Source organism: Castor canadensis, chromosome 4 (genome assembly GCF_047511655.1).
Source record: "Castor canadensis chromosome 4, mCasCan1.hap1v2, whole genome shotgun sequence".
NCBI lineage: Eukaryota > Metazoa > Chordata > Mammalia > Rodentia > Castoridae > Castor > Castor canadensis.
Genome location: NC_133389.1, coordinates 134,289,027 through 134,301,409, shown reverse-complemented (window position 1 = coordinate 134,301,409; position 12,383 = coordinate 134,289,027). Strand labels below are relative to the sequence as shown.

The 12,383-nt window shown below is 34.9% G+C and overlaps 1 protein-coding gene across 4 annotated transcripts in view; it reads left to right on the top strand.

Annotated features, from left to right (window-relative positions):
• The window catches only part of Pde1a (phosphodiesterase 1A), a 337,665-nt gene that overhangs the window by 211,485 nt on the left and 113,797 nt on the right, over positions 1-12,383 (top strand). The window lies entirely within an intron of this gene.

The following is a 12,383-nucleotide window of genomic DNA, read 5'->3' as shown; positions in this document are numbered from 1 at the left end:
ACCTGTGAATCCAGTTTTAACTATTTTGTTGAGTTCCAGAGCAACTTTTCCACCGTTCTCAAGCTATTCACATCAGACACAAGCAGTTACTTCACTTTTCCATATCTTCATGTCAGAAACACTCTTAAAATTGTTCTTTGATATTTTCCGTCAACTGTATTATGTGCATACTTTGTCTTAGCTGTATATGTTCAAAAAATAAGCTTTTTCTTCATCAGTTCACTCTTCTTACCCTTCAAACAACTGTTTATGTTTTTAGGGATTTTTGCTAAAATGACTAATTTGCTAATCAAATTGAATAGACCCTCATCCATGATATTTTCTGATTATAGTTCATAAGATATGGATACAGTAAATATAATCTTAGAAATAATTGTGATTTCATCACTAGGAATCCAGTCCTCTAACTTTCCTCTGGTACATATTTGGTTTTGTGTGTTTTTGTTTTCTTAATTTTCAAAGTCTAATATTTCATTATTAGAAATGGAAATGTTTTAAATTTGGTTAGATATCAGAGCAATAAATTACCTTTCATTTAATTACTTATTATTATGGAATTATAATAATGGTATGTCTCATATTATTCTCAATTCCGAAACAACAAAATCTCAATATAAGCATAGCACACTAATTTTCCTATACTTAATTTTGAAACATTTTAAAGTGATGGTTTTCATAAACTCCATCCATCTTTATAAAAGTTAAGTAAAAGTAATTTCTCTTACACTAGTTACATAATTGATTTAATTATAACATTAGGCTTTAAAGAACAACCTATACATGCTGCTAAGTATTATATATGTTATATGTGGTATTTCTTTCCGAGTACTTTATGCTGGTTGTGATTTTGTTCTGATTTAGGCTAAAATTATTAAACCTATGTAGAATAGTATTGCCAATAAGGTCAGCTATATGAAAAAAAGAATAGTTTCCCCAGTACAAGTTATGTTTCAAATTGTATCTTCAATATAATTTTTAATACCTTAATTTCAAATATTCAATAATTAGATTTAGTTTTTCAGGAATCTCCACACTGTTTTCCATAATGGCTGTACTAATTTACTTTCCAATTAATGATGAACAACGTTCCCCTTTTCTACACACCCTCATCAAAATTTAACTTTTGTGTTTTTGATAATAACCATTCTAACAGATGTGAAGAAATTTTTCATTTTGGCTTTAATTCATATTTCCATAATGAGTAATTATGTTGAATAGTTTAAAATATACCTGTTAATTATTATGTCTTTTTTGAGAAATGTCTGTTAAGGTCATTTACTCCTTTTTTTTCTTGCTCTGAAATTTTTGAGTTTCTTACATATTTACCATTTTAAGCCTTTATCTGACGTATGGCTTTGCAAATATTTACTCATATTCTGTAGGTTTTCTTTTTCATTCTGTTGTATCCTTTGCTTTGCAGAAGGTTTTAGTTCGATGTAATCCCATTTGTCTATTTTTTGTTTATATTGTCTGAACTTTTGGAGTTATTCCTCAAAATCCATTGCCCAAACCAATGTTACCTATAAATTGATTTTTACACATAAGATAAAGGTCCAGTTTCATTCTTCTGAATGTGGATATCTAGTTGTCCCAATACCATTTATTGAAGAGAGATTGTCCTTTTCCTACTTTGTGTTCTTGGTACTTTTGTCAAAAATCAAGCAATGGTTCTTGCATGGGTTCATTTCTCAGCTCTCTGTTCTGCTCCATTGATCCATGTGTCTATTTTTACACTAGTGTCATGATGCTTAGTTACTGTAGCTTTGTATATAACTTAAACTTGGGTAGCATGATGCCACCAACTTTGTTCTTTTTGCTCATTTGCCTTGGGTATTTGTGGCTTTTTGTGATTTCATAGACATTTTAGGATTGTTTATTTGTGAAAAAATGACATTGGAATTGTGGAAAACTGACACACACAGAGTGGGCTCTGGCATCCAGGGGAAGTCCTCAGATAGAAACTTAGTTACTGGATAGTGGAAGTGGGGGTGGGGTAGGAGGAATGTCTAAAATGGTAACACTTGAATAGATGTACAGAAAGCACTTATAGCATCTTTTACTAGTGATTAGCTTAACATCATACAGTCTAACATGGTAGAATGGAAACAAGAGCTTAGGTTTTCTGAACCTTACTTTGGCAATCTGATCCTATTTTGGTTGTTACTGTTATATTCATCCTTTAGAGAATGTCTAGTTTTTAATTAAGAGTGGCATTTATAAAAATGAATTGCAACCTAATTTAATGAGAAAATTCCTTTTTTTTTGGCTAGCCTAAGGATAAAGATGTAAAAAATTTTTCTCCTTTGAGCTCAGGAAATGGAGTTTAATAAGCAAAGACAATGTTCTTATGTGGGTGGGAAGAGGGGAATAGGATTTTTTTTCCTACTAATGGAAAAGATCAAAACAAACAAACAAAAAAAGACAGTGAAAGCATTTTGCACCAAGTAATAGAATTTTGTAACCCTAGAGACAGTGAAGTTACTTTGCAGTTAACCAATTTAATACAGTTAAATCATAACATGCTGTATTAGGGCTCTCCAGAGAAGCAGAACCAGCAGGACACATGCATACATATATGAGTGTGTGAGTTTTTGTACAGAGATTTACTATGAAGAATTGGCTCAGGTAATTATGACGGCTAAAAAGTCCCACATCTGCTGAATGCAGATTGGAGGCCCAAGGAAGGTAATGATGTAATTCCAGTCCAAAATCCTAAGAACCAGTGTATTTTGTGCTGTAAACCCCAGTCCACAGTTCAAAGAAGACTGATGTCCCAACTCAAGCATACAGAAATGGGGGTGGCAAATTCCTCCTTCCCCTGACGTTTTGTTCTGCACAGACCCTCAATGGATTAGATGATGCCCTCTACATTTGAGTGGGCCACCCACCTATTTTACTAAGTCCACTGGCTCAATTATTTTGTCCTGAAAACCTTCACAGACATTCCATAAATGGTGTTAATCTGGGTACCTTAGATGGAGTTGACACATAAAATTTGCCATCACACATCCCCACACGTTTGCAGATTAGATTTTCAAACTTTGAAAGGCAATTTTCCCTGGGGTTCCTCTCTTGAATTAAGTGTTTTCATCATTGGGTGGTCTAATTTCTCTAGGGCAAGAGATTGTGAGCTACCCACTGTTCTTCCCTTAGGGATAGGAGATCCATATCTATATCCATATGCACATTCATCTATCTATATTTAGGGTTTTCCCAGCAGCGACCACATACAGGCAGACAGCCACATATTTGGAAAATTACAATTGTTTCCTTTCTTCGGTGTACCCTATTTAATAAGAAGCCAATGTGTGCCTTGACCTCATTCTCATGTCCCATGTGTATGACAGTAAGGGGATTATATTAGTCAGGGTTCTCTAGAGAAACAAGACCACTAGAATGCATATAAGAGATTAATTAGACTGACTCGCATAACCAAAGTGACAGAAAAGCTCTATGATGACTGTCTGCAGACTAGCAAGCCAGTAAAACCAACTGTGGCTCAGAACCAGAGAATGATAACGCAGCTGCAGTCTGGGGCCAAACGTCCAAAGTCCCCTTTAGAGGCATTGGCACAAGTCTGCAAAGGTTGAAGAACTTTAGTGTGACGTCCAAGGGCAAATACACCCAGTTGGAACAGGAGAGTGTTTTCTTCCACTTTCTGGTGCATGTGGATGCCCAGCCTGTTCATGTTCAGGATTGATATGCTAGTTAGAGTTTTCATTGCTGTAACCTAATAACTGAGAAAAACAATTTAAAGGTGGCTCATGATTTCAGAGGTCGCAGTTCATAGTCCTTACGTCCATTGATTCTGGACCTATGGTAAGGCAGACCATCTTCATGAAGGGAGCATGTGGCAGACAGGAAGCAGAAAGAGACAGGAAGGGACTCAGGACCAGGTATAGCTTTCAAAGCTATGCCCCACCGTGACCTACTTCTTCCAGCTAGGCCCCAAGCTCCTAAATTTCTACCACCTCCCAAAATAGTGTCACCACCTGGGAACCAATCATTAGTACATGAGCGTGTGGGGGGTATGGTATTTCATATTCAAACCATAACAGTGGGCCTTCCTCCCTCAGTTCATTAACACACATGCCAATCTTCTTTGGAAACATCCTCACAGATGCACATGTAAGTATGCTTTACCAGTTCTCCAGGCATCTCTCAGTATGGTCAAGTAGACGCTCAAAATTAACCTTCATGGGGATGTATCAAGACCAAGAGGAAAATGATAGAAATCTACATTATGGGACTAAGCCTTTATTTCAACTATTCATGGATATAATTTAATTTCTATATACTGATCAGCATTGAAGTTGAGATCTTGAAAACGTCGTCTTGCTTAAAATATTCATCCAGTTGTGAACTCTGTTTTATGCTTTATTTAATTTGTCATATGTAAGTTAATTAACTAATCGGATAAGACTTTGGTGGCTTTCTTTGTAATGCACAGTATATTGGATAAACGTGACCACAAAGCTCCAACTTCTTTTCCTGGTAAGGATAGTGAGTTAACAATATCCTGGATTCTGCATTTTTATAGTGCTTTTCAATAGTAATAAAATACTGCTATTCTTTTCTCTATATATTTCATTCAAAAGTAGTTCTTCAGCTAATTTCATAAAGAGACAAATTTAGAAAGTTTGAAGTGCTTTAAAAGTATCTATTTGGTCCTCAATCTATATGACTATCAGAATAATATTAAGGAATTTATTTAAAATTCTGAAACTAAGACATTGTCATATCCCCGGAGATAATGATTCAGTAGGACATAGTTAGTGCCTGAAAATATGCATTTATAAAACTCTTCTGTTGATTCTGACAATCCTTAAAATTTAAGAAAGCAATAGTGAATTAAACATTCTTTTGACTTCAAACGATTTGTGTTCCACAATCAACTAAAATACTGATGATCATGTGATAGTAGATATGTGACTTCAATTCTGTTGGACTTCATTATGAAATGGGGATAAGGTTAGTTATTATTTTGATTGATCTCTTTTGGTTACAAAACCAGAGATTTAAGCAAGTTATCTGAAGAAAACTGGGGCTGTTCTGGGGTACCACCTCAATCCTTCTCCCTACCAAGAGTTAACAGTCACTCTTGCATAGCATTTCTGCTTTCCTCTGCTCCCTCAGAATTTTAATTTGTCATGATTCTTTATGAACACGATTATACTTTATGGCTCTTCTCTCTAAAGGCCCATTCTTCTTTACCTGACACAATGAATTTCTGAGTTCTTGCTGTCCAATTCATATTTCTTTTTGAGAGAAAATCTATTGATCTCTGATGAATTTTTGACCAGTCTACATCATATAGTGCTTGCTGCTCTGTAAACTGTGTGACCTTGGGTCAATGTTCAGCTCTTCCCTGAATCACTAAAAGATAGAAACATGTTATGTTAAATATGATGCCTAAAGGTTATCTTAGAGAAGGGACTCAGACTTTCCCTAAAGACAAAATGCATAAGCAATATTGTCAGTATCTATGTAGCACACATACTTCACAAGGGTGTTTCATGCATAATTGAGATCATATATGTGAAAGTATTTTGTGAATTATAAAATTCTACCCATATTTGAGTTATTAACACCATTAACTGTGTGATTAAATCATAAACATGCAATGGAATCATTAGTGTTCAACTTTGATAAAAAGCTAACATTAAATAAAAACATATTTTTGTTATTTGAAGTTAGATTTAAGAATTCTCATTAATGGGTCCAGAGTTATAGTTCTCTGACTAATTTATCTGTCATATGTTTATTTGTGTTGTATTATTCATATTCTTATACTTACCACATTTTATAAATATATATGGTACTAGAGGTTGAACTCAGGGCCTTGTGTTCACCAGGCAGGTGCTCTACCACTTGTGCCACTCTGCCAGCCCTTTTTTCGTGGGTTACTTTTGAGATAGGGTCTTGCTTTTTGTCAGATCAGGCCTGGACCATGATCTTCTGTTTGAACTTCTCAGACCTCTTTGGGTTGACAGGCTTGTTCCCTTGTACCAGCCTTTGGTTGAGTTGAGGTCTTACAAACTTTTTACCCTGGCTGGCGTTGACTAGCCATACTCTCAGTCTCTGTCCACCTCTCAAATAACTAGGATTACAGGTTTGAACCACCATGCCTAACCCACATTTTGTATTTTATTTGGTAAGATATCAATTTTTGATAAGACCATACTCTGAATATACTGTGTGACTATATTTCAAATACCTGAATATTCTTGCTATTGTGGAATATATACTTAAAAAAATTATCAAATCTTGTGACATAGATAACCTAAGCAGAAATTTGAGCTAAAATGCTATCTTAATTAAGTATTAGTAGGCTAATTTTTAATGTAGCTGATTTAGCTCATGGTAGAGCACTTGCCAAGCATGTATGAGTCTCTGGGTTCAATCCCTGACACTGCAAATAACCTCAAGAACAACAACAATAAAAACTTATGAGGAAAGGGAAAACAAGTAAATGAATTCTTTTTTTGTAAATTTCAAAATAATCAGATCTATAGACACTGAGTTCTCAAATATTTAATTGCTAAAAATTTAAACTTGAAGTATAAGTCAATACAAGTAACCAAAGAAAAATCTCTCCAAAGTATCTTCAGTTTTAGTTGATGATGTATTTCTGATCTTTTAGATGTTTATAAAGATAACACTCATGAAACTACTTACACACACAAAGCATGTTCAATAATCTAAGCACTTCAAAACAAAAAAACCTCTTACCTCCATTGTGCAGGTACTCATTTCTAAACTGTGATGCATTTTCATAACTCTACTGTACTATTAGTCTTACCTTTAAAATCAAGAAATATGTCACTTTTGAAACTATCAGGAACTGTTATGCATCCTGAGCATCTGTTTCACTCAGCAATGATTCCAAAGCATATTTAGGGAGGGGGACATATGAGTGTAATCGGTACTTCATATTATATGCAAAAATGTGATTGAGAGATTTTAAGAAAAATCTTCTGAATGCCAGAATTTACGTCCTGTGAGTAGGAAAATGACTGTTTCTTCAAAAATCCAGCAGTACCCTTTCTAGAGACCCTTCAGCATTGTCATTATTTAGGACTTTATCATTCTTCTTCTGTGTTTCTGCTATTGCTTTGCTTCCTGGTTATCATTTTCTACCCATCACAATTTATGTTCTAAGCTGTTGTTGTATTACATTCCAAATTAAACAAATTCTGTTTTAACCAATGTTCCCAGAGAGAATTGGTTTCCTTTTTCTGCTGAAAACTTAAGATCACTAGCCATAGAGATGCATAGCTATAACCCAAGGCTTTGAAGAGCACAAAATCCATAGACAATGCAATCATGTTGACACCTAACCATTGCACAGTGTGGTAAATTTTTTTAAAAAAGATTATGTAGCACATGTAATACTGTCACAAGGGTGGGTAATTAACTATGCATTGGTAGGTCAAGAAGAATCTCACAAAAGAAAAAAAAATTGATCTAATTCTCAAAGGCTGACTAGCTGTTTGTCCCCCAGGTTTAGATATGCTTAGAAATTTTCTTTGGAAATATGTAAAGGCAATAAGGAGCTGAAGGGTTTTACCTTGGTTCAATATGTGGTAGTGTTAATAGGAAGTTGTCTAGACAGGGCAAGAGGGTGGGAGGTCTTGAGGTAGAGAGAGAAGTTAGTAGAGTTAATAGTCCAAGAAAGAGACATTCAGAATCAGAACTAAAGGTGTAGCTGTAAGAAAGAAGAAAAAAAGTTAGATACATAAGATAAGGTAGATAATCAGTGATACTTTTGTCTAACTGAACATGGAGGGAGGGGAGTAATGTAAGTGAGATGGAGACTTAACTACATCTCTGGCTTGTATGACTGAGTGAGTGCAGTGCCATTACAGAAAACACAGTGTAAAAAGGAAAGAACAGGTCTGGGGAAAAGTTGATGAGTTCCACCTGGGGTTATAAAGGTAGAAGTTACTGGTTGAAACTCTGAGCAGTTCCAGTAGGAAGATTTATACACAGGTTGGAACCTTGAGGAGGTGGGCAGAAAATGTAGATTTGTGTCATCAGCATACAGATGACAATAAATTTTGGAGGGGATGTAGACTAAAATGAGAGGAGAAACAACACTAATATTTAGGCAGCAGAAAAGGAAAGAAAACAGCAAAAGGTTCTAAGGAGTGTGTGTGTGTGTGTGTGTGTGTGTGTGTGTGTAAGCTTACCTACAAGAATCACACAAGACACATGAATCCTATATAATTTCTTTTCTAAAGTTTGGGAGTAATGAATTTTGTCATTCCTGACCTTTAATGGATAAAAAAGTTATAGAAAATGCAAAACTTTCTTTAGAGATAATTTATGAGTGGCCTTAATTACTAAGCATATTACAGTAAAGAATCTTTAATTTGTTATTTAATGGCACACTTGCTAGTTATTTAATTTTTATATCTTGAATAATGTAACAGCATGCATGTTTCCAGCAATATCAAGTGAATTTTTTCCTTTATGTGGATGATTAAAAATAAACTCTATCAAATTTATTTGAAAAACCAAGTACACATATAAAATCTAATATAAAGTTTATGTCAATACTAGAGTGTTAAGTCTACTTCAAAATGAGATCATATTTTAAATATTTTTCTTTGAATATTTCTGTAATTATTTAAAATAATTGCTTTTTATGGCACTGGAGTTTGAACTCGGGGCCGCACACTGGCTAGGCAGGTGCTCTTACCACTTGAGCCACTTCACCAGCCCTAATTGCTATTTTATTTACATTGATTTAAAGCATCAAGAATTTTGTAAACTAGGGCTAGTGGAATGGTTGAAGTGGTAGAGCACCTGCCTAACAAATGTGAGGCCCTGAGTTCAAACCACAGTACCGCCACCAAAATAAATAAATAAATAAATAAATGGACTGGTGGTATGGCTCATGTGATAGAATGCCTGCTTTGTAAGTATAAAGCCATGAGTTCAAACCCCAGTCCCACCCCCCTAAAAAAAACCCTAAAAACTAAAAAACTAAACTTAGTACCATGAGTTCACCATACTTAATATATACATAAATCAAAACATCAGATTGTAGTTCCCAAATATGTTCAAATGACTGTGCCAATCAAAAATTAATATTCTGAAATGAAAACCAAAAAAAGAAGTTTGTAAAATAAGAGTAATAATTGAATCAAGAAAAAATTATAATTTTACAATAAAGCACAAACATTTTCTATTTGTAGATAAAAGGCAATCATAAATTCTAGGTCTGAAAATGTAGCAAAGAAATTAAGCAAATAGTTACATTTGAGAAGATAACTGTAGAAAATGTCCTTACTACAATAGGTTAAAATAGCCCCTCTTGAAACCTGCTTTTTCTTAAAACTAGAAAAGAAAACTAAACAAAAAAGAGTTTGTGATTAAAGAGAAGATATAATATCAAAACACAGGGAGTAATGTCTGTCCTTAGTTTAAATATTTACACATGTGTTATCTAACTCATTCTAGCTGTTATGTTATCACTACTTCTCTGTTTCTGGGAAGCTACATCTATCTCCATAGGGATTTACGGGTCTCTATAAAATACCTCTCCAGTCACGAGAGATTTCAAGGGCTATATTTTTTAAATAGATAAAATTTTTACTAGGAAAGGGGAAAGAAACATTTCATTCTTTAACTTCCACTTAAAATAGCTGTAAGAATTTATTTGTGCAATTTTCTAAGATCTAAGCAAACAGAAAGATAGCATTGAGAGCACTGCTAGGGCAGTAGCACAGGTAGATCCTGGTTTTGTAACAGGGGTGGGTATAAGTAGAAAAGAGAGTTGGGGAGTGAAGCCGTAGCAAAGACAGAGAGGGTAGCAGGCATAGTGGTCCATAGAAAGGTCAAGAGCAAATTTATCAGCATCTTAATGATAATAGGTCTAGCACTGACGGTACATCAACACTCTGTTTTAGAGCTGAAGTTCCTTATAAACTCGCTGTATTTGTCTTCTCTGTGTCTCACACATGTAGAAACTCACACTATGAGAACTTCTGGAACATGTATTGAATTTCTGGCTCTGAATGTAATCCTGGGTTGACTTGTTAGAATCTACAATGCCTCACATCATTTTGGATTGTTATACAACAAACATAAAAAAAGAAGACTTACTAAAATGCTAGTATTAGAATTTAAGGTAGAATGACGGTTAATATGTAAAAGTTTTTCAGCCAACTGTCCAGAACAAAGCAATTACATTGTGATTTGCAAACTGCTTTTAAACTATGCATAGTGGTTCCAGTCTGATTTCTGGAAAAGTAAACTTGACCTTTTTAGGCTCCAGCTTCCTAAGCTCATATAATTCTTTAAGTATGCATGCATAGTGACTGGCATGTCAAAGTTTCTCAACAACTATTAAAATGCTGATTTTATTACTACAAATATTCTATTGGAAAGGAACAAAATGAAAGTTTAAGTTCTACATTTGTAGACATCAAATTAAAATTATATTATTAAAACAATATTAAGAACAATTTCATTGTTTTAGGTACCATGAATTTAAGGGCCAGGCATGGTGGTACATACCTGTAATCCCACCTACTTGGGACATGGATGTAGAAGTATCATAGTCTGAGATTGGCCCAGACAAAAACAGAAGTCCCTATCTGAAAAACAAATTAAGAAGCAAAAGGGATTGTGAGGAGGGCTCAAGTTGGTAGAGGGCTTGCCTAGCAAGTGTAAGGCCCTCGGTTCAAGTTTAAACCCCAATACCACCAAAAGAGAGAGAGGAAAAAAAAATTGGTTTTCCTTGTCACACAGTATTGTAAATATTTTCATTTTTAAAAGCATGCAATAAATTGTTCTATTTTTCACTAAGATTTCTCAATATAAACAAGAAAAAAAATCAGTAAGTTAAAGAAGATATCTTGTGCCAGTCTGAAAAAATTAAGTCTTTCTACCTCATGTGAAAAATAAAATTTCTTCAGAAAAGTAATTTCTGACTAAGTGGGAAAAACACAGAAAACACAGTATATTTTCTGCCCTGAAATCTTCCATCCAGTTTTTTAGGCTTAGTGGACAGAGAAGTAGTTACAATAAATTAGTCAGTGCTGCAGTTCTTTAGTCATAATTTGAACAATTTATGTCTTAGCAAATTTGGCTTTACCCATGGATATCTCTTCTACTATTATTGTGGAAAAACAAACATGTTTTGTGTTTTTCAGTTCAGTAGAGTCAGCTGAAGGGATGAAAGTGTGTCTACCATAGTATTCAGTAAGTGCAACAAACTTTATTAATGAGTCAGACTTGAATGGACACCAGCCATGTGTCAAACAGAGCTGGCATTTTAGGCAGTAGAGGTCAGTGTTGAACAAAGCATGCAGGTGAAAGAATAAAGAGAAAATAGGTAGATAGATAATAAATAGATAGAAAGATAGATAATATATAGACGGAAACTTACCAAATTGGCCCAAGTTCTACACAGAACATTAAAATAGATTGATGTGATTGATATGGTAGAAAATTGCTGGGTGATTATTTTAGATTGGGCTGTCAGGGAACGTTTTTCAGAAGAGATATTATTTAATCTGAAGTGTTAGTGGGCGGAAGTTTCCCACCATGTAAAGATTGTGGAAGCATGTTCTAGAAAGAGAAGAGCAGCCAGTATGGAGGCCCCCAAGGGGGAATTGCTTTAAGTGGTCAAGGAACTGAAAGAAAATGAATGTGAATAAACCATAGTGTATGATGAAGAGAATGGTATGAAAGAAGTTCAGAAAGATAAAGCAGGGCTGACATTAGGAAGCCAAGATGAAGAATTTGGGTTTAGTCAATATTCTGCTGGAGGACTTTGAGAGTGTAAGCATAGGAAATGATCTAGTTTATATTTTACACACACATACGTGCACACACACACATACACACAACACACACACACACACACACACACACACACACACACACACACACAGCCTTGTGGCTTCTACCAGGAGGGCTAGGATGGGATTGGAGGCCAGGAATGGAATTGGGACAATGGACAGCCATTGCTCATCATGCACTTTACCTCTCTTCCATTGCACTAAGTTGGATTGTCCTTTCTAACCCCCCTTAAAGTTAGATGTGACCATCTGACTGATTTCTCCTCAGTGAAATATAAGTAGACATGAGGAGCACCACTTCTAACTCTCAGTCATAAAGTTATCCATCTATAACTATCCATGCTTTTTCTTACTCCATCAGCTTAACGGGAATGGCTATAGAGACATGGAAGACATTTATTGAAAATGGTAGCACCATATGTTGGGTAGAGCTTAGGTTCTGAATTATTAACTAACCAGGAACTCATGCATGGACTGCTTAAAAGTGAGAAATAACTAATTGTGTTAAGCTGTTAAGCTACCGTGTTGAGGGTTTTATCTTTTATAGCAATTAACACTATCTTAATT